This window comes from Varroa destructor, unplaced genomic scaffold, assembly GCF_002443255.2.
Source record: "Varroa destructor unplaced genomic scaffold, Vdes_3.0 BEIS01000001.1, whole genome shotgun sequence".
Taxonomy (NCBI): domain Eukaryota; kingdom Metazoa; phylum Arthropoda; class Arachnida; order Mesostigmata; family Varroidae; genus Varroa; species Varroa destructor.
This window is the reverse complement of record NW_019211454.1, coordinates 22391995-22415273: the sequence shown is the minus strand read 5'-3', so window position 1 is coordinate 22415273 and position 23279 is coordinate 22391995. Positions and strand designations below refer to the sequence as shown.

Below are 23279 nucleotides of genomic sequence, written 5' to 3'. Positions count from 1 at the left end.
AGCTCTAACTCTAACTATGACGCTATTTATACCTAGGCGCTAGACCTGGGAGAGCCTGTTGGAGCCTGCATTGAACAGAATAAGTTCTCAGGATGCTCAAAATGCTTCGTATGAATAAACGGTTTTGTTGAGGAAGCTAATATTAAGGAATGGTGGCTTAAATGGCGAATCAAATATCAATTGGAACATGGCACTAGAAGCAGCATCGGTAGCAAATACAAGGACATAATCACCAAAGCTGCCGCTGGCACTGTTATACCCAACAACGGTGGCCAGTCGGTTTAGTGGCTGGCTAGTGGCTCTTGGGATGGTATGAAAATGACAATATCGGCATCATTAGGCAAGCTCTTCGGCTTTCGCGCGGCTCAGGGTTGAGTAACCGGTAACTTTGTCGCTTTCTTGGTCACTACCCCTTTGTCAAGATCAATGTTGTTGTTGCCAACGTGGACATCGTCGTCGTCGTCGTGGTGGTCACCAGCTTTAGACACAGTTTAATGTTAGTTCTATTCTCTTAGTAAAGATCATTAAGGTCGTTTTTGTACCAATTCGCCAGATAGATAAAGCCGCACCTGAGCTATTTTGTAGATGTATGTATGATGTCCAATGTTGTTTCCGTATTCCTTGCTAACGCTATTCTGACGAACGATTGGTTGAACGATTTTACCGTAGTTGCGCCTACCAAGGGGAGGTTCTCGTTAATGTCGATGACGGCGCGCCGATGACACGATGCTGATGTTGCTGTTGCTGCCTTCACGCGCACGAGCGACCACAGCCGTCGAGGACGCAGCATCGTCGGTCAATGTAACACCCGTTACGGATTTCTACTTGATAAAGGTGACGTTTTGTTAGGCGGATTTTTTTCTTAGGATTATTACACCGCCACCGCAATCGCGTTAGCACCATTCGATATGTACGTTTGCCCGATGGCACCGTCCGTTTATCCATTATCTATGCACGTGTAGTAATAGACTCCGTCCGCCGACAATGACTCTGTTCGCGGTCGTGGACTCGCAAGGCAAACCGTCTACGTTTCTGTGCACTTAACCGATCATCCTAATTCTTTTTTTCGTCGTTAGCCACATCTAACTTTTTACTCGACTCAGGGATGCTGTGTCAACTGTTGTTAGCAAGAGCCTGCCAAATGCCACTAAAAAAGGGTCTCTGACGTTTCTACCTGTGCATATCTGTCTACGAAGATTATCATATTGTGTCTGTGTAGCTATGAGTATACACAGGTATCTGTGTTCCCCTCAAGAGAAGCCGCTGACCACCCTTGGGAGCAGCGGCGGCGGTAGCATCGACCGTAACGCTCTACCCAAATGCACGAATCGCGTGAGACCTCCCCACAGGCAACGCGGTAGCGCTACTGTTGCAGCAATATTGGCTCAGCAACAAAGTTCATGAAGCCTGACAACCGTATATTTTTCATAAGGTTGAAATTACCATCACATAGCGAGCATTTCAATACGATTTTTTTGTATTAAACCTAAGTTATACCTGAGTATTATAGCGGTTGCCTGAGAGTTCTAATAAAATGAAATAATCATGGACCACGATAGTACCGATTTGCAGAAAAACTTCAAACCAGTACTATACGGGTTAGGCTATCTATGAAGTTCTATCCTGAACTGTCTTAACTATCATTCCCCTCATGCGATAAACGGCAAGCGCACTTCAAGCGAAAACGTTCTTATAAACACTAATGTAATTCTAATTTAGTCTCCGATATTCGTTAAAGGGATATGCCCGGAGAATGAATTCAATCGATCCTTGTATTAATACCACCCACTTGACAAAGTGGAACGGAGGAAAGGAGTCTTCGTTTAAGGCAAAGTCAATAAGCGACGGTGGGTTGACAGTCGCAGGCAGGCAGGCTAAATTCAAAATGGAAATTGATGTCTTTTTTAATCGCAAATGAGAATAAACGATCAATCTACCTCTGCCTTTTTATCACCCCATATGCTAACTAGTAGACATGTTTGTCCGACTGTAGAGACCTTTTTTTAGAACGGCCGTTCACGCTATTAGGAATCACTCAGTGAGTGAATGCCTTAGCTAGCCTTTGAGTATATGAAATAGTGCATTATGAAGGCATTGATGACTAATCGTGTGCTATCACGATTTCAGCACAATCGAAACGTTTATATGCCACATTTATAGAATCAAAATGGGACACGTTAGCCGTCTCTGTAGGTCTATGGCACGATGGGCTTTTATATTGCCTTTTAAACCCCTAGCTTATTTCTAAATAGAACAAAAATGCTGACTGCTCCAGCGGAACGTAGTTAAATTGCCTATTGAAAATAGTAGTAAACGTGTCCTTTTATTACCTAATGCCAATATGATTTTCTTCTTCGGACTGCACTAACAGACGCGGTCTACCCTATTGTCAATTACTATTTATTATTTAATGAAGTGGCAGCCTCTACAAAACATCAACAATAGACGGTTCACATAAAAGTGCGTTCATGGCTTATTTAATAGTCCCGGGCTGCTGGGATTTGATGTTCAAGCCCTTAAAGCAGGCCCTGCATCTGTCATTGCGGGTCTGAGCCCTCGGAGGCACGATACGTCTCAGAGCACTTAGTTTACAATATACTGGATAGTAGAATAAAAATCTTTAACAAGTATATGACCGGTTAACGTGTTGTTCCTTTAGTCAGTGTGGCCCTCTATGATCTAGGGGACATGACCTCGAAAGTAACAGATACTGAATTTCTATTCATTCGGTGATCACAGATGGTCAACACTGCCGATATCCTACCCACGAATACCGGTATGGCTACGAGGTTTCGTTAACTCTGTGAATGCATTTTATTGGTGCACATGCCTCGTGTCACGATATACAGCATATACTGAAAAGTACAGTTCCAAGTCGGAGACATCCTTGCTCAGATTTTCAATCTTTTCTTTTTTCAGAAACTCAAACCCAGTCGCAGCCATTAACATTTTAGGTCATAATTTCTTCGAGTACCTATATACCAGTAGAACTTTCTTTTTAAAATGGACACCCATGTTCAGTTGTACAAAAACAGGTGAAATTTCGACACTGATGGGCATGCGTTGAAAACAGTAGACAGAAAATTAAAAAAAAAATAGCCAGGATGGTTTGAATCGATATCGTGGGAATTTCAGGCTACAGGTCGTGTGATTTCGGTCAGCACAGGCCTTTCCATTCCGCTGGCTCGTATTCTGCGGCCTTATTGTATTCTACTAACGCCTATTGTACGCGCGACGTCTTAGTCTCGGTGCAGGATGGTAGAAATCCCGTGACCCTCTCAAGTGCTCCGGTGATCATCCCCTTCAAATACATGTGGCTTACGAAAACATTTTCGTCTGCCTGTTCTTCTATCATACTCGGCTGCATGGCCAGACTGGATGGCTGACTGCCAATATTGTTAGGGATCATGATAATTGTAATGATGGTATTCCGTGCTTGAAATTGGTTAGTACAACTACAACGGAAGCCAGCCATGAGTGATTGGGCTAGGGAGAGATAGAGTGTTGTATCGTTGGGGGCGGACACCGGTGCAAGATGGCGATCGGTGACGACCTTTGAAGCTACGGAGGCACACTAGTAGGTAGAATTTTGGCAATAAGAATTGGTGTCACCTTCAAAGGGTATCGGCACAAGAGTTCCCTCAAATTACGAAAATTCGATTTGAGGGCTCACTAGGCGATAGACCAACGATGTAGCATATTCCTAGCCGTGACGACAATATGCAAGAAACGCGAAGGGAACAACCTACATAGGAAAAAGCCGAAGCCGTGAGTTTGAAACGTACCGCAATTTAACATAACATTAGGTTGCTACAAGCAAATCTGGTGGACTTGTTTGAAACTGAATAGCATCTAAACTAGCTGGACTAGAAATATGGCTTATTTCATATACGTTAGAGGTGTTTTTTTCTATTTTTTACACACTTGCTTCAGCGCTATGCCAGTTTCTGCAAAGTTAGGTATCTAGCACTTGCAATCCAACAAGTAATTCGTTGAACTGTGGCTTCTTTAGGGCATGATAGGCCTCTTAGTCATACGGATTTTTATCGGGCCAATAAATTAGTTAAAACGAACATCGGATATTCCTCCGCTTAATCCAAAGGGTAACTAAGCCAGGCGATCAAATCTAATGCTGCCATTAGGTAACCAGACCGCATGCTTTCGATCGCTGTTCTAACGGCGTAAGAGCCTCTTGAAGAATTTCAGATAGGGAACAGCATTAATTATTTTCGACGAGTACTCCACAATAGCAAATGCCTGTGATACCCATCGCAAATTCTATTATAACCTTACACCCGATACCTAGTCACTTTTTGCTAGTTCTAAACACTCTAATTGCTCTTGAAATATCTGCGCACTGTGCTTTCCTTTAAAGCATCCTTGTATAATGTCTTCATTCAGTTTCGATGAGTTTCCGTAGAGCTGTGGCCTTCGAGAAACAAAGACTAAATTGTTGAAAGTTAATTTTCAAGACTAACAAATGTTTTTCCTTCTGAACTTATCTCTCCTGCGACGAAGTCAACCTGTTCTCACTCATAGCGTTCTAGAAGACTAGAATATATGAAAACCAAATTTTGTCTGCTAGCGGCGCGCATTTCAAAATTCCGCCGGATGCGCTTGAACAGTCTATCTATTAGTCCGAAAAGCTATGCGATCGTAGGACGATTAATTTTCAAGGGGAGACTAACTGGACAATTGAATGTAACGTTAATGAATAGAACTGCTAAAGTCGTCTCCTTTTCTAGAAATAAAGAAAAAAGAGAGTCTAGTGTATTAGTTGAGCTCCATAGCACGAAACATAATCGATGGCCACGATCAAACAGATATTCCGAATTGACAACAACTTACTGCACAGGATCGGTGTGCAGTAATTTGTAATCTGTGTTAATTTATAGTATAAAGGAACATAACAAAATGACGGTTGTTGTTTTGGGTGTTAGATCCAACCCAGCCCTAGTGAATGACAGGACCAGGTCTTCAGAAAGGAACGAGACCCGATAACATAGCCATAAGGGGAAGGTTTCGGTCTACGCCTTCTTCTTGAACTACCGAAATACATAGGCGTATGTGTTGTACATACGTTTACGCAATGGCACAATTTTCCGTCATATCAGCTGGACGGTGAGACAGATTATTAGAGTTATATCTAGGCGGCAGTGTGATTCGACGACTGCAGCGAAGGTGGCAGGGCTGACAACACTACCAGAACTACGCATAATTTTAGTAGCAGTAGCGCGGTAGTAGTGAACAGAAGCAGATCAAACCATTTGCTGCTTTTGTTACTTCTGTAGCTTCTGCCTATGTCAAATAAGGCGACACCCTGTTGCTACTTCTGATCCGGTTAGTGCCGCCACCGCCTATACGGCCGCCGTCGCGTTCAGTTTGCCCGTCTGTCTGACGTTCGTAGTAGTCACTCGGTACTGTTTGTTGCTATCTGGCCCTTCGTTCCCCCGCTGCTCTGTTCGGTCCCTGAACGTTTGCTGCATCAATGTCTGTACGTATGCGGTTTATTCATTTTGTTCTTCTAAGACCGAATTGTGCTTCACTTTGTCCTGCGACAATAGCACCGGCAGCACAACAGACGCCATCGTCGACATCATCATGACGCAAATCAACAACGGCAGCTTACAACGGGATCGACGCAATTGCGAACTCTCGTTGTAACAACGACTCTAACAGAGTTGCAAGAGCAGAACTAGTTTCTCGTATAGCCTCATCTGTTCTGCATTTGTCCCACTATCCTTCGTTCTGTATTTTGTGATTTCCGCCGCCATTTACTTGTCACTATTGGCAAGCTCCTTTACCTCCTCGCCTTTGCTGCTTTCTATTTCCATTTGTCAAAACGCGAGAGAAGCCGACCAACAATAGGTAAAGAAGCAAAAAACGCAACAGGCAAACGAAAAAATCGCATACACAGAGGGCGCTCGGCCAAAGACAAGAATAGGTCTCTCTCTCCCCGTATATATACATATACAGAGGGAGAGAGAGGGAGGGAGGGAGGGAGGGCCCTAGGACGTCGGCGTCCAACACATGAATTAAGGGATGCATTGCACTTTAGCCAGATGCGTCATGGGTTCATACTCATCGCGCGGAGTTGAACGTAGCCAGCTGAATTCAGCAGGACACAAGGCTGACAGAGACAAAGTGTTTCTTTGTCGAAACGCAGTAGTTAGTGTTTTCGTTCAGTTTACATTTGTTCTGCGCATGGTAATATGTATTTATGACACGAAGTCAGAACGATTCGAAAGGAAGGCACTGCGCAAGCAGATGAACGCATCAGAAGCCCAGCAAATGATTGGCTTTGGTAATAGTTTGTGAATCATCGAGGGACCACTATGGCCTGCTAGGCGTTGCTACGTCGCTACATTCAAAATCGAACCCAGTGAGTGTATGAATAATAGACGCTTGATTCAATAGAATGACAGACGCACACGCAACGACAGGTTACCTTTCTACCGATGTCAACAACCCTGATCCCGTTCCTCCACCCTTTTTCTAATCAAATTATAAAGATGGTAGAAGGGTCTGGAGACACGGTTGCGACTGAGTGTGTGCTAATTGCCTGAATTGTGCTCCACGTAGACCACCAACCTTAGACTGAAATAACGCTACAAACGGACACAAAGTAGACTTGCGATGTATGTATACTACATGTTTGCACAGCCAATTATCTATATATTATAGTGTGCATTCATAAATCAATCAAGAAGCCATTTATGGAGTCTTCTCACGTAAGAGATTCCGCAGGAGCCTTCATCGATGGCCCGATAGGCGAGTGAATCGCTAATGTACTTATAATAACAATTAAACGCGTTAAATCGAAGCAACGATCCTGCTCTCTACAAACATGTCGAAAATCCCTTTGGAGGAGCGTAACAAAAATTGTTAAGTCTACTACTTCATTTCATCTGAACTGTAACAGTTCGATAGAAGAGGGCGAGAAAAACGTGTGCTTTTCATTTGCCTGGCTAGCAAACAATTTTTCATTAGAGGTCATCATCCTAAAACGTGTCGATGGTTCTACGATTGACCCCCCACTACCTGGACTCAATTTAAACATGCACTGAACCTGAAGCTGATCATTATTAAGGGGTAAGACTCAACTCTTTGTGCCGCAAGCGGGTTCTTTGAATAAACGATACGTAACCACAAATGTCACGAACACTCTTCCGCTGTGTAAGAGAATCAAGACATGCGATGCTGGCAAACTGGTAACATGGCATGTATTTTTATAAAGGAATTATTCCTATGAATGGGGATCATGTAGGCAAGATTCGTGGGCAGGTACATAACAGTCGCGTCGAGACCAACTTAAGTTCCGTTAGCCCTTGGTGAATCGGTAGAAAAGCACTCAACCTTGATCAGTTCTCTCCTTTTGCCCCTCCTTTGTTCCATGAACGTCATGCAAATCTGCCCTGCCGTCCATGTCAAGTACTGCGAAATAAATACTGTAGCGCTAGTAATAAAGTAAAGTTAGTTTTCGGCTTAGAAGTGTTCAAGGTCAAATAAAAGAAGTAAGCGCCATAACTCAATAAGGGCAAGAGTATACGCACGAGTGAACGTTCCAAGGTATATAGCTAAATAGAGGAGTGGCAATGTATGTACACCACGACCTGCCGAATTCAAAGGTAGAGTTATCGCTCACTAGTAGATGAAGATGGCAAACTTCGTAACATTGTCTTCGCGCTCATTCGGACTAAGACTTTCGGATAGAAGGCAATACATTCTGCAATAACTTATCATTGAAAAAAATTATAGATGCGAGAAACATTTTGTCGTCTTCTTCAATCTCGTCTAATAATACATATACATCTTAGCAGAAGTAGCAGGCAATAATCTCCCAAGGTCAGAAATTTAAACATACACCGAACGTATTTCACGAGTAAATCAAAATCTCGATTTAAGCTTTCCTTTCCAGAAAAAAACAGTAACTGCTTTGTTCTGGAAATATAGAAAATAAGTAACTAAGACAGGACGGCTTCGTGTCTATATAGCTGTTTTTTGTGTTTCAGCCCACACGATCAGAGGCGTATGTTTATTCTAGATGATTGAGCGGCACAATTTATAATTGGGATAAATATTACCTCTGTGATATGATGTAACTATATAGTTTCGAGGTCTTTCGTTTCCTGCGGCTGAGAAGCAGAAGCTGGAACTGTTATAGGAACAGCCAAAAGTAGGGATCCATAAGCGATATCCAGACATTGCAACTGATCAGCTATGAATCTTCATTCGAAAATCATTTAACTGGAAATTAATGTGATCAGTGACGATCAGATCTGTCCCAAAATATTTATATATAACAACACAGAAATTTATTTTCAACCTAGGCCATTTGACACACAAGTGGGATTGCCTTGGCATGTCCATGAGGTCTTGAAGATTAGCGCCGAACACCTAGATAAGGTGATTTAGTCTTCAGACGGCACAGAAGTTTGTTGTTACGTGTGAATTGCGGCGTGCATCAGTATAGCTGCATGCGAAAGTTTGATGGCTTTCTTTAATTGCAAGTAAGAACAGGATATGTTAGGGATTTTGTCAGCAGATAAAGTTTGCTTTATTCAATACAAATATCTGAGGTGAGTGCATCAGAATGCAGAGCCATCGATTGGCAACGACTGATTGAAGTAAGATGGTATTTTTTTTTTTATTTAGTAGTAGATATGTTTAGTAATATATTTTTCAGAAATGTAATCAGGAAGAGAGTGACAAGAAGCCGGTCAGCAGGATAGTTACTATTTTTATTTTTCAATAGAAAATGAATTTTGATAGTGTGAAGTTCAGCTCCACGGGTTGAATTTTGTAACGCACGAACAATTACAATAGAAGTGAAGCTCACTGAATGCGATGGGAGAACAAAAAAGAAGTTCGGAATCATCGAGTTTAGCTTCAAATGCTACGCAGTTTATGGCACTTGTTTAAATTTTAACCAGAACTTCGTTACCGTTTATAACTGTAATGTGTATAACGATCCGCATTTGTGTCTAATAGGTTAACAGGAAGCTGTGTAAAAGACATCGAAGTTCATTTGGCAATTATATCGAAATGCTTTTGATGTATGGAACAGTCCACTTTGCTCATGGACTATTCATGTGGGCCTTCATTTTTTTAGGCCCGACACTCGTTCTGCGTCAGCTGTTGTACGTGCGGAGTTTATGTTGTTTCTCAGGAGTGCAACAGCATCGGTCACGGGACCTTCAATCGCTCATTCGGTCGAGCCGTTTTCTATGGCTGGTGTTACGGCTTTGTGCAGAAGAAGCGACCCACTAGCAACAAAAATAAACATTTCCGATCCAGACTCAATGGGGAACTACTGGCTTTTCCAAACGAGCAGAGGTCTCATCTTTTGTGCTCTCATCAGTCTCAGAGAAAAAAAAAACCTCTGATCCCGCGTTCGGCCCCAGACAATGGAACGGTGAATAACTTGAACAACAACAGAAATTTAATAAATGGTCTCACAACCCGTTGCTGCAAAAAGCTTTTAGCGTTCTTCAGACGCTACGGCCGCCGCTAGCAGCAATAACAACAATGGAGCTGACACATGTGTGATGCGTTTGTGCGGCGCTATCGTAGTCGTTCTCTTAAATTGATTTCGTGTTTGCCTTTTGCTCCTCAAATTTATTTGAACGTAAATCGACTTTGTTTCGGTCTGGCTGAAGCTGTATTCAATGGCTTGAATCGCAGCGAACCGAGCGCATCTCCAAGTCCATTGTCGTTACCTTGCAGGAGAAGAACACCAGGGAAAAAGTATAGATATAGTCATGTCCTGCAATAGAAGGAGACGCACTTCATGTTCTTCAACATATTCTGCTCTTGTAGTAGTTTGCCGGTGCAATTGAAGGACCAAGTTGCTTTTCCCTTGGAGGCCGACTTCGTTCGTCTCAAGCGAACGTTCGTTCAATTGCGCCAAGCCTTTCATCGTCCGTTGGATTATAGCTCATCTCAGTTTATCTGTACTGTAACATCTTTTCACCGTTTTACGCCTCGGTAAAGCTGCACACTATACCCAACTACTATTATAGATTCGCTGCTGTTCGGGTAGCTTATAAGGTCGAAGGTATCGAATCGCTTCTCCTTTGTTTTCTTAAAGCTCCAATACTCGATTTCATCACTAAGCGTTGTCCTAGGCTCAACTAGACGCTCCTTTTGGCTATGCAGTAAGACTTTAATCAACGCTTATTTGAATTATTCTCTATTCGCTAACAAAATACTTATACCGGCATAATATTTGACCAAGCGGTCTGATGTCCGATTCAGGTACGCTCCTAGTGTACTCGGTTTCTTTTCCGAGCGACGCCATTCCCTCTACTCGTCTGTTTTCGGCTGGAAGTAAACGTTAGACAATGCTTCGCCGCTAGCTTCAGCTGGATTTTTTCCCAAATTGCAATTCGACTGTACGACTGGCCTGGAGACATCTTACGGGAGATCAATTTCTTTTTTTATTCAGTTTCGCATTTGCAGTATCTAGGTAATAATTCTATAGCCTATTACATGTGAGATGCCAGTTTTGGTCGACACGGCCTCTAGGTTCCAAGGTCGGCTTCGTGAAAATGAGTTCTTGACGTTCGGACCCCGACATCTGTTTACCTTTTCGTTAATCTTCAGCACTTGAATCCTCGTTTTTGAGACGTTCGTACTATGCACGTACTGCTTAAGACTATCTTACCTAATGTGCTCATGAGTTTCCAGAGCGCTGTGGTCTCCGAGGAATAGAAGCTTGCCTACTTAACCCTTGATCGCCGGCATTTTCTTCTGAAACCAGTTGTCTCAGAGCAAATTACACCGGTTCTCACTTACAAATTTTTAGAGGAGTGGAGTATTTACCAGCCGAGTGGTATCTGCTTGCGCTGTGCACTTGAGAAGTTGCTCAATCTCGAAATCCGCCAGATTCGCTCGTAACGGTCTAATATTTGCTTGGTCGATGCTATACAATGGAATCGGAAGTTCCAAGGAGAGCGTACGTTTGCAGATATCCTACCTGCGAGCACAGTCCTTCCCGTTTTAACATGCGTTTTAGTACCACCTTACACTGACTAAGCGCTAGTTCCTTCTTGATGCCTTCAATTCGATGACGCAAAACGAGGTAAAAACAAAACTAGAGAGAGAAAGATAGATATAGAATATAATTATATTATTTTGTTATAGAACGTAACGTTATTGTTAGAAGGCATAAGTGGCTGTAGCTATTTATTTTAACAGTCGTTGTCGTCTGCGGTTTATGAGCGACGCCTTCTCCACAACCATAGCAACTGCTGTCTTCAAAGCTACTATGTACTGCTGATAAATTTTTGCGCTGAATTTCATGTCCTGAAGCCGTTAGGCCGTTACATTAATGTTCGAGTTCCACAGAAGTGGAGCCAATAACAACACGAGTTATAGCGAAGCTCTGCCGGTGGTCCTCAGGCTACTCGTAAACAACGCGTCGCGACTCATCTCTCCATCATTATTTCGGTACGTTTTCACTTTGCCTATGGCTGAATCGCTGAGTGAGTACGTCCACCCGCACCAACGAATAAATATACTTCGGATGCGCATTTTCGTTACCCTCGTTCTATTGAAATGTTAACAAACGAAATACACAATAGAGACACTTGGACACACAAAAGGACACTTAGCCTATTGTGGCAAGCCTCTACGACAAGTACTTACCCTTTTCAACTGATTTTGAAATTGAATGAGTTTATGCAGAACGTCGGCAATGAACAGGGGCTGACGGATCCTTTCCCCATATATATATATACTGCTGTTGTTGTTACTAGCTCTTTTTTCTACTTTTGTAAGGTGACGCACCACCTTACATCGTAATTGTACAATTCATAGAGATATTCGCATTTTTTCTACGATTATCAATGGCGGAGCCGAAACTAAAAGCCACAGAATTATGTCGAAGTTAAAATAGATATATTTTCATCTAATGCAGAGTTAATCCTGTCCTCTAGGGAGTCGATCTACCTCTTCTTTTTAATGGAGAGCTTCTAATAATAAGCCTGTTAACCCAATGAAGTGGACGCAAATTGTTGACAAACCTACAAAGTAATACAGGCATAGTTGTGCTTATACGTAAGGAAAACCCATGTGATAGGGTCCACATGCTTCCGATAAACCTTTTCTATAGAACACTATTGCACTCTACAAGGTTCGTTTTTGCATATTTTATATATCATATAATAAATCTGCGCTTATTGAAAACTGGTGAAGAAGGTGATTGTTTCTCCAGTACATCTGGTACGGTGGCAATAGTCTAAACTTCTTGCCCCCATTGTTCGCACTCGACAGGAGTTCGTGGCGTGAGAAACAAGCATGGGCCGATTCAGCAATGGCAAAAATTAATTAACACCAGCTTGTACGACTGCCATACGGTTTCATAGGTCTGTTGAAGTTAACCCATATAATAAGTTTATACTTTTGTTCAAGTAGCCGATAATTAGGTTAGAATGGGATAGAAGGAATAAATCATCCTTATGCATTTAGTCGAACTGAATGTGTCGTCCTGAGGCCAAGTAACATTGTAACCTACTTCTAATTATATAGAAGATACCGCCACGATACTCAGTGCCGGTTGGGTAACATGGATTACCAATATCATTGTAACACAAACAACATTACTGGCTGATGAACAAAAGCCGTAATATGGCATTGGTTGTACGCTTCTGCACATAACGCATACACACAGGCGACGCGAATCGGCTCATCATTACGTCGGTCATGTGTGACAAACATAAAAATCTTATTAAGCAAGCTGATTTTCTGATTTAGGAGACGACCCATCGCCTCGTCAGCTCATAGATATGTGTTTTTTTTTATTGTCGTATGATAAACGCTGCACGCATATGATAGGTATGGCTGAATTGATTGATGTGATCTCAGATATCGATAGAATCAACGATAAATCTCGCTATGTCAATAACGTATGCCGCAGCAAAGGCGTATGGTGTTCACGATTCGGTAGCAGAGGTGCAAATAGGTGTTGCCTGTTCGTAGGCCCGCCTTTTTTTCATAACCCCAGCTTTCTTTGATCGCTGTTTATTAGATCACGGCGGGCCCCTAGGTGGCTTCCGCAACAGCGGTACCTGCTCGTTTTCCGACAGCCGGCGCATGAGCGCTCTTATTATCACTCATTTATCGGTGGTTTCAACAGAAGCGAAACAAAGGTGGGTCGCTGTCAAGATTCGCCGGCCGACGTTTCATCGTCTCCATTCTCCGGCAAAAAAATTGAACGAGTTATTTGCTCCTGATATTTCAACGTAAACTTCTTGGGGGTCGAGTGCTTGTTCGAAAATTTATCATTCGTCATTTCTTTAAAGGGCAGTATCAAGATAAGGGCCATACGCTGAAGCCGACGCCAATTTGATAGACGCTAAAGATACGATGGCTAACAACGAAGCTGCGCAAGGGGCGACCGTATTCGTGAATAAAAGTATGCCGGAGAGTAGACCGGAACGGCTCTCCCCCACGCGGGAGAATCCTTGTTATGCTAAACCTCGCCTTCCCGTTGCTCAAACTATAGCACCTTGATTAATCATTTAAGATCAGACCAATTTTCAATGCATTGACTAATTTATTTTTCAACAATTGCCTCACGACGATCCCAATTTATCGCCATGCTTTCTACGAATCCTCAATAACTTCCGCCGATACAACACCGCCTTCCCGTCCGATGTCGTTAAAGCGTACCTGTAACTGCAAGTGCAGCCAAATGTAAACACCGCAACTTCGTTGTTTTTTTTTTTTTTTATAGTTTATGCACAAAGGAGGGCTGACGAGACAGTAAATGTACTGGGTGACCGCCATATGCTTTAGGGTCAAGGGCAGCCAATCCTACATTATAACTATCTCCGTAAATCTGCTGTGCATTATATGGCCGTTAGCCACCCGGCGCGCACGTTGCTACTTTTGCTCATGGATGATTTATTTTCGGAAGAGGATTTCGTTGCTGGCTAAACATCGTTCTAGCAGCGTCTGGACAAGATGTTAGCGCAGATAAGCCTGACCTGGGGAAATTTAAAACAAACAACCGTTATCTTCGAGAGTTAGGTGCTCGGAAAATCTATGCCGGGCAACCAATGCTCCATCTATATGTCACTATAACAGGGGTGTGCCTTGATGTCTTATGCAACCAAGATATAACGACACTATAAGGTTCTGAGCAGTGGACACGCAGGCCTGAGTGAGAGCACTATCCTAGTTCCGCTAGCCATGCGTTCCAGATTACACAAAAATGCGAAACACCCATTGACTCCGTTTACGGAACAGCTTAAAGTGGTGCTCGGCTGTTGGAGGAGCTGCTAGTAACATGGCGTGCCTGTTGTGAATCTTCTCTTTCGCCGTGTTCTGAGTTGTCTGAATAGCAGAGACGACCCAGGGGCGTGAGTCAAATTGCGTATATGGTTCTGCGATTTTGGGCAAATAAGCATATGCACCTGTAGCATGCATCAAGACTGTTCATAGTTAAGAAGAGGTGCCTCGATTAAGATAATGCTAGCAGTAGCCAGAGCAGGACGTTGAAGCAGCTGGAGTCGCTGACAATTCGTTGGAGAAATCGTTCGAAGCGGTATTGACAATTCGACTGGCTTGTAAAATATAACGTGTACGTATATAGTGATGTCCAGATGGTTTTCCCTTCGACTGAATTGGAACAGTCTGTGCGAAAGGAGTTTTTGTTGAAGAACGACTTATTTGGATTCTCAATTACTCAACAGCTGTTCAAGCGTCTTTGATCGAGCCGATTCTTTATCTCAGGGTACTTTTATTACTACTAAGTTCAATAAGTATCGTCTATGACTCAGCAGGTTCGGGCTTTCAGCAACGACACAACCAGCGCACCCGACCTTCAAAGGGGATCAAGGTTGGTCACGGCCCTGCCGACGATCGGAGCGCTAATACCATCATAGCCCTGCCGATAATCAACTCAAACGACCTATGTAAAATCGCAAGCTAAGAAAGGGAACGCTGTTGAACGATTTGTATGCAATAAATTGTGAGGTCAGTTACTTACCGTCGTGAGCGCTGTCCAGTGAACATGTCTAGTTCACAAAATCTGAGGGGCCATTGTTATCAGCCAGTCAAATAACGATAAAATTCGGGTCGCAAAGGGTGATATATAGTAAGAATAATATGTAACACTGCTGACAAGTTCGATTCGTTTGCACAATTGTTCGGTTGATATACATGGAAGCCTAGCAATGATAAAGCAGCTTGTAGCAGTATAAGGTCAACCCGCACGCATCGTTGCCGATAATCCGCTCACATTCAGAAGGACAGCACGACGTTGGGATGTGCTCTGGCAAGCATTAGGGCTGTGCAGTGGCAGCCTGAAAGTCTTTTCACGAAAAAAAAAACAAGCTATGGGAAAGCGCCATGCCGGGTGGACTTTATGAGCAAATGTTCCGTACGGTCAAAGGTTCTCTACATAAACAAGTCATGGATAGAGAACACTGTTCATGGGACACATCGCGGCGCTCCACAAAACAGCGCTAGTCGTCAACTAGATGCCGGTTACCTCAACGACAGAATGAGTTGATGCGTCACGAGCCGGTTTAATTCTTGTCCTACTCACAGTGCCCTCAGGACAGCTTCGTCTGTTTGGAAACAGCGGGAATGGGCATTCTAATAAGACTGATAGCAACATATCCTGGCAACGATGGCGATCTCAGTGTTTTCTCATCGTGCACAGCGTCCTGTGGCGTGGAAGGAGACAGGAGTCTTTGAAGGATGGCAACGTTTTTGTGATGCCGTACTGTAAGTTCCTGAAACCGAATCTCTCCTCGCCCACAGGCCCAGAAACCATTCCTTGCTAATAATGCGTAGGTATCTTTCCCGGTTGCCATATTCAATTTGACGAAAAAATAATGGACTTGGGGAGAACCAGTTTGTATTTAAGGAAGCTTTATGATATGAGCACACAAACTCTCACAAAGACGGAGAAGAATTCCCTTTGTCTAGTTATCTGTACAGTGGTTGAAATCTTGTAAAGCACCGAAGTGTTTTTTTATCGTTCAAGACCTATACAATATGTAAAGACATGACGTTCAGAAATGCTGCTTATCTTTAACCGGTTCTGATAAAATAGTATTTTGGAATCTAGTCTCTTCCAGGAAGCGTGAGAATTTCTCAAAATTTCTCCCTATATGATTGCTATAGTTTACTTTTCTGAACCCTATGCGGGTAGCGTAGGATTTGCCTAGCTAGCTGGAAGCAAGTCAAATACAGCTGAGGTTAGAGTCGAAAGGAAAAGTTGCAGGGGGGTGGGGGGGTGGGGTTGGGTTGGGTGGATCATTCAAGAAATGGCTTAAGAAATTCTTGGTCCTGAGAATCCATGCCGAAAAAGTAGGCCAATGTACACATGTATGGTGCCGTTCGTTATCATACGATGCTAGTGGCGGCAGTCACTTGGCGCTATACTTTGTTATTATTATGTTTCTTTTGTTCCAGTGGCCACTGCAATTATGAGAATAAATTATGCTGTACCGGACGGCTGCCGTCGATGCAGCCGTAACGACCGCAGGTCACTGCTGCTATTGCTGCGGCTGACGCGGCGACCACGAATCACAGCATCGTCACCGCAATTGCAACTGGAACAAGTGATTCCATGAACCACTCAATTTGTTGACTGTTACCAGATTATGCTGGATGCTGATGTTTTCGATTTTGATACAAGCGTTCAATATAGGTATATATATGTGCGTCTGTCGTTCCTATATTATGAAGGCATATATAGACGACCAGAACAAGGCAGCATGCCATCATCGTTGTCGTTCGTGGTACAATGTATTACGGACAATATTACTACACTCTATTGTTATTATGATTATCAAGAAGAGGAAAACGACGAGGAAGAACGTTTTCGCTGGCCGCCGAAGATCAAACAAAGAATACAGACGACATAATATGGCGGCCACGTTGACCACAACCCGTCGTCGTCGTTGAACACCGTCCCGCAATGGCCCACCTTCCTTCACTCCGTTGAACAACTCATTCCGCTTAAGTAACTGCAGGAACAATGACAGCAGAGTGCGACATCAATTGTGAAGTCTTTTTATGACGATGACAACTATAATAATAATAATAATAATAGTGAGAATGGATACGATGATTGTGATGAGGATTGCTAGTAGTAGTAGTAGTAGTAGTAGTAGTAGTAGTAGTGAGCTCAATGATAGACGAAGAGACTCATTTAAATTGTGTATACTGCTTTATTATAGCAACAAAAGGGACCATGAAAAAAGAAGTAGGCACAGAGGACGGCTGAATATTTGTTCTTCAAACTATTGCGACTGTGAAATTCGTAGCCACCGCGGCAACGATGGTAACAGCGGTTCGACCGAAGGTCGCCACGTTAAATGACGCCATGTTCAACAAGTTCCACTACAAACAAAAGCCAATGACAGTAATAATAACGCCGCCGTTGTGGCCGCCGTCACTCGCTAACACTACTCAACTGGGTTTTATATAAATAAACCCATACGTCTATATGCTAATAGCCACAGTTTGGCCTGCTAGTGGTACAAATAGACAAAGCGAGACCTTAGTAGTACCGAAAAAAGCAAAAATACGCTCAGCGTTACAGCCATTATCGCGACCATCGTCATTATCAATGGGCAACAATAAAGGAAAAGTCGTTGTCACATGTTTCGAATGTCCAGCGGCGTCCAAATAGCTACCACAAATATAAAGCCCGCGGGCAGTGTCGCCCATATGTGATCACCATTCACATCCATTATCCTTCAAGTAGCAATTGTCGGCCATATTTCACTACGAGACACTCATCAAAAATACACCTTACTATTATCGAAACGCTTCCGGCTCGCGCATGCTACTAAAGGTAAGAGACGTAACAGCGGCAAGAAGTTTGTATTCAATATTTCTCGCTGATAGTTCAACAAGTATGTTGCATCCGTGTGTGTGTGTGTGTGTGTGTATGTACGCGAGCGAGCGAGCGAGCGACATAGAATTTGCACACAAACAAAGACGTATGCAAAATCTGGAAACGTTAACGTTAAACGCAACTGGCGTAACCCGCTCCAGTCGTTCAATCCTCAATTTCATGTTGAAATGCTGATTGCTAAACGTGTTAAACTGAGCGAGGCCATTTTTCCTTCTCAGTAAACTGTGATTATTGCACAGATCCCGCCCAATCGGAAACCCGGTCCGGAGTGCTGTTAGATCAGTTTAAATGGGACACAGATTCATTGTTCTTTTTCTCGTTCAAGACTCGGTTTGCGAAGTGATAAGCAAAAAAAAAAGAGAAAGGAAAGAATAACTATTATTTACACCATACACACACATATATAGACATTTGCTAGATTTAAATGTGCCGCTCAATGCAATCGGTAACTGAAATCGTTACCTACACCGATGCTCGACGCTGGGGTCAGTGAGAACAAAACGATCGTTTAGGCAAAGTGATTGACGGACAAGCCGTAATAGCGACTGGACGATGGGGTGGACCTGTATTTGTCTAACCAAAAGGACGTACGTAAGGCTAAGGTTGCGCCTTGAACGTAAACAAAAAAAGACCAAGCGAAACAACTATAGTAATAACAATAATAAAGGTATTAAATAAGCCGCTGTTATTATTGTCACTGCACTTATGTCCGTCCTATTTCTAATACGAATCACACAACGAGTGCCACCTAAACGGTGTGCGCTTGAATCACCAGGCTGCTGTTGGCGTTGTTCAATGCATAATGGTTGCGAGCCATTTTGACGACGGCAATCACTCACACTGAAGATCTACTGTATAACGGCTTTTGGAATATGATTCTTCTAATCATCGGATTACGCATACTATCATATGTTCATAAGGTACCTAATAATCTCAGCCCTAAGTGACGGATACCTATCGGGTCCCATGAGAGGCTTGCACGAACCAACGAGCATGGCCCTTTGCTTCCACGACAGACTTAACGTCACAGTGCCAAAGGAAGATACTGTGAAGTCTTGAAGAAGTAGTAATTTACAGAATGTATGCATGCTGAGTGGCTTCTGGAAAGAGACTTTGAAAAATGACAAATTGTTCCCGGCGAGCTAAGCGCGAATTAGTGGTCAGATGAAGGTGGAAATGTAATAACATCGCAATGTGTTAACTCGATTGGAAGCTATCGTTCTGTGCTTTGTGTAACAAAGAGACCTTCTACATTTCCCTGTTCTGTAATAGAATATGGGGCTTTCACAGTACAGATTTCAAAACTAGCCGAGTGGCATTTCCTTCAGTTTATTCAACTACAAAGGACGGCGGCTTCAACTCTATGCTACTTTTAAAATCTATATAACACACTACATGGCAGGTGGCATTAAATAAAAATGGCGTATTAAAGTCTTACGCAACTGTCGCTACGTAGGTTTTTCCCATAAAACACAATGATATCGCGCATCGTAGGTGAATAGTTAGCAGATAGATATTTCCAGCCTCCTATAGCGTGACAGATGCTTCGATGATACACGAGCAACGTGCCAGAATTTCTGACAGAGCCCGGTTATAACGGAATCTTATCATTTTCGCGCAGCACTTTGTTCTCCTTTTTCCTTTTGCGATTGTCATTTCTGTACACAGTGTGCCTCTGTGTCTGTTTGAATGTCTCTGAATAAATGATTATGTATACTCATTCGGCAGCCCTGTTTGTGCCTTGTCACCTCATCGACGACGGCAGCGAAAATAGGACTTTTCAGAATCGGTCATCAAAGCTAATTGGAAGATTTTCTTCGTTGCTGCGGCTACAGCTTCTACCAGTAGGTACTCCTGCGCGAAACCCGTACGTACAAATCAAGTGGAGCGACGTTAACGATACACTGCAGGACGCCGTTGGCGTCAATGGATCGCAGCTGACGTTCCTGTTATGTCGTACTGTTAGCGATAGTGATATAGTACTTTTCGTACAACGTCTATTTAGCTGCAGGTTTGAAACGTAGGACCACCTAACAGTTGAAATATGTCATATTTCTTTTTCATAGATCTTCGCGCGTCGTTTCTCCTTAGTCCTTCCACCTGTCGCCGAAGTGCCGGACGGTGCAGATTTGCAAACTGCATTTGTATGGCTGCAGATCAACAGCTGGCACTCCTAATGGCCCTGGAAATACAACTGGATTTAAATTAATTTTTCCCACCGAACAATCTAGGAAAATAAAAAAAATTAACGCAAACTATACAGTAAAAATGTTACATGATTTGAAACAGACGATATAATAATGTATATAGCCTTTCACGGGTAAGCTTCGTAGTGAGTTTTGTTTGCGAATAGGGAGAATTAATCAATTTGGTGTTGAGTTTTAGCTATTTTTCGAGTCCTAATAGCGAGATACGGTAGGCGCTTATATTTTCAAGGCTATGTTGCCTGGGTATCATCACTTACGCTAGGTCGCTGATTTGCTATACAGTTTATACCATGATCTGCTTAGACAACATTTAAATAAAAAGGTTTTTCTATTTACACGAGTTACTTTAACAAATACGTTACATTGTAATTCCTGTTGGGACATAACGTAGGACAAGATGCGGAAGGCATTACTAAGGAAATAATTCAAAATGCTTGATTCTTCCCGTGTCCTGAATGTGGAGGGTTAACTAGGGGTCACGTGCCTTCGTCGAAATATCTAGATCAGATGAAGAAGATGAGCTAGATGGCTCCTGTCCCAAAATGGATAGCCGGAATAGCAACTATTAATGGTAAACATTTTTCTGCTGCCAATATGTTTTGCTCGCATTTTTAACTGATCGAAAGATTTAGCAAAGTCATCTGTTAAACACAGAGGCATATCGGTGCTTCTGAAGCTCAGTACAAAATACAGACAATAGCACAAAGAATAACCTATCACTTCTCCGACTCTGTTGGCAACTCGGCAGTACAAAAAGCACCTGAGAATGAAAAAAATCAGCTTTGAGTACGTACGTTCTAGACGGTCTAATGTTTTCTCTTAAGTTATAAAACGTTTTATTATATAGCGTAAATGCCGATAAGGCGTAATTGCTGCTATTTATAGGTCGTGCGATGCATCGGTGGGTGCCATGAAATGAATTTAGTTGCCCTATCACGGTCCTTATTTGTCCCCCTGGGAACTGTTTTTTTGTTTGCTTTGAAGAAGCGAACCTGCCCGTCTTCACTCTAGATCAGCGTTTTACTTCTACGTAAGTTGCCAATGTTAGATTTGCTAATGGACGAAGAGATTATTAGTGTGGAATCATAAGCATGTTTTCATGATCATCCACTTCGCTTGCTACCGAAATGTTCGTTTTGGTTTCTTGTACTCCTTTGGTAATCTGGCTACGCTACGCTTTGTTCTATAATACAATACGAGCAAATATCGGCCATCGATTTACCAATAAGAGCCTCCTGAGCGGGACGTTTCTCGAGACAGGACAGAGGTACGGAAGCATGTGATAAAATGTATTCGGAGTTGATGTAAAACGATGTAGTGAATATTTTAAGTGTGCAGTAGATGACAACCCTTCATCGATCAAAATAGATACGACGAAAAGAAACAGCACGAAGAGAATAGTGTTTGCCATGTTGTTGTATTGATCCTCTGGACCTCGACTAAACAGGCTCGATCGTCGTCTGCAGCGACGATGATTGCCTCGGATAGCGGATTATCATCTGGGCCGGTTTGGTAACTTTGCTGAGCTATTAACTTGCTGTTGCTGTCATTCTAAAATGCGTTCTGCCTTTTGCCGAATGCCAAACAAAGTCAAGACGAAAGGCCAACAGAGGTTTGTTCCTCCCAACAGCCACCGCCAGCGCCATCTTGGTCCTCTTAACCCCTGCCCCCTTGTCTCAACCTCGCTCCTTCCCGTACTTTGCTCCCTTCAACCTGCCTCTTATTAGGTTACCCCGTACTGACGCTTTTGGTGTAGCTGTTGTCGTGAGGTCCGCCGACGAACGATAGCACAACGCTAAATAAACTACAACGGACGAATCAATTAGTAATAAACGAAGACGTATAGAACGCTGAAACGGATGCGGTGACAACTGTTTGCAGAAGATGAAGTGGACCCGCGTCGCGCTTAAAAGATTACGCACGGATAAAGAACTCAATTGCTACTGTTCAAGGTTTTTTAATGATGCTGAGAATGGTAATGAGCAGATCCCTGTGGTACGATGATGACCATGGTCATAGCAATTGAAGACACACGTACATAAGCAGATTTTCTACGCGCACTACGCCATACGTCCTAAGATATTTTTACGCGTAACTGAACATGTTTCATCAATGTAGCTAAAACATACATCTTTTCGAGAACAATTGGAGTAAGGGTAAAGCAACAACTAGACCTGTGCTCTGGGTCTTCGATTCCCGTCTATATTGGCTTTCATCGAATCCAGTTGAGGGACTGTGTCAATCTAAATACATTTATGTGGTACGCAATAACAGGTCGAAATCGAGATAGACAGACGCTGGGCCGGTGCCGGCCACCAGAATTTCAAATGTCGCAACTAGAACAACGAGACCACGAATAGAGAGCGAAAAAGAAAAAAAATGCCGAAGGCTTACGGCTGAAGTCACGCAACGTAGTCGAAATACGGCGACAGCATCGGAGTCTGCGCAGAAAATGACAGCTCAGAGTACCGAAGAGCTCCATCATTAGTGTTTAATCCATGTTGATGTTTGGTTGATATTGGCTGAAATGAAATAACTCCGCGTATAGGTTTCATTTCGACACAGAGTCAAACTATCGATCCACGACGATCCCTATAGCTACTAAACATTGCATTATCATATATTGTTGAATCATATCACCCGAGACGTGGCGCCCTAAGCCTGTAGCATTTGAATAACAAATAAGCGGTTGTGATAGTCATAAGCAATAAAAATTCTGTTTTCTAAAGTAGAATGTAACGAAAAATCGAAATACACCACATTTATATAATTATAACTCGTTCAATTGACATCAGCTCTGGTCAGAAGCAAAAAGAAAGAAACATCAAGCGACGAGCGGCATTGTCCGCCACTATGCACAAACACACACAGATATATCTTTATATGGACCTACACGTATGCGTTCGTATGTTTGTGTGTGTGTGTGTGTCAAAAAACGTCGAATAAAAAACACCTAATGCTGCTTTATCACGTAGAATCATAATCGTCTCAGAGACAGCTTTATTACAACATCTCTTCTTACCGGCAGCATTAGCGATTTGAAATCCATCCATCCGCCGATGCCAGCGTCAAACGTCATCGTGTTTTAATACTACTACTACTACTACTATTGTTGTTGTTGCGGTCGCCGCCGCCGCCGCCGCCGCCGCCGCCGCCGCCGCCGCCGCTAGTGCCTATTGCATTTTACT

The 23279-nt window shown here is 42.9% G+C and overlaps 1 long non-coding RNA gene across 13 annotated transcripts in view; it reads right to left on the bottom strand.

The window, feature by feature from the left end:
* Positions 1–19192: 19192 nt before the first annotated feature.
* The window catches only part of LOC147758390 (uncharacterized), an 88217-nt gene continuing 84130 nt past the window's right edge, over positions 19193–23279 (bottom strand). For all 13 annotated transcript variants that reach the window (XR_015318431.1, XR_015318430.1, XR_015318427.1 and 10 more), the window contains 2 exons: positions 22486–22613; positions 19193–20066 (listed from right to left, as the gene is read on the bottom strand). This is a non-coding gene — a long non-coding RNA (uncharacterized LOC147758390). The remainder of the gene's footprint in view (positions 20067–22485; positions 22614–23279) is intronic.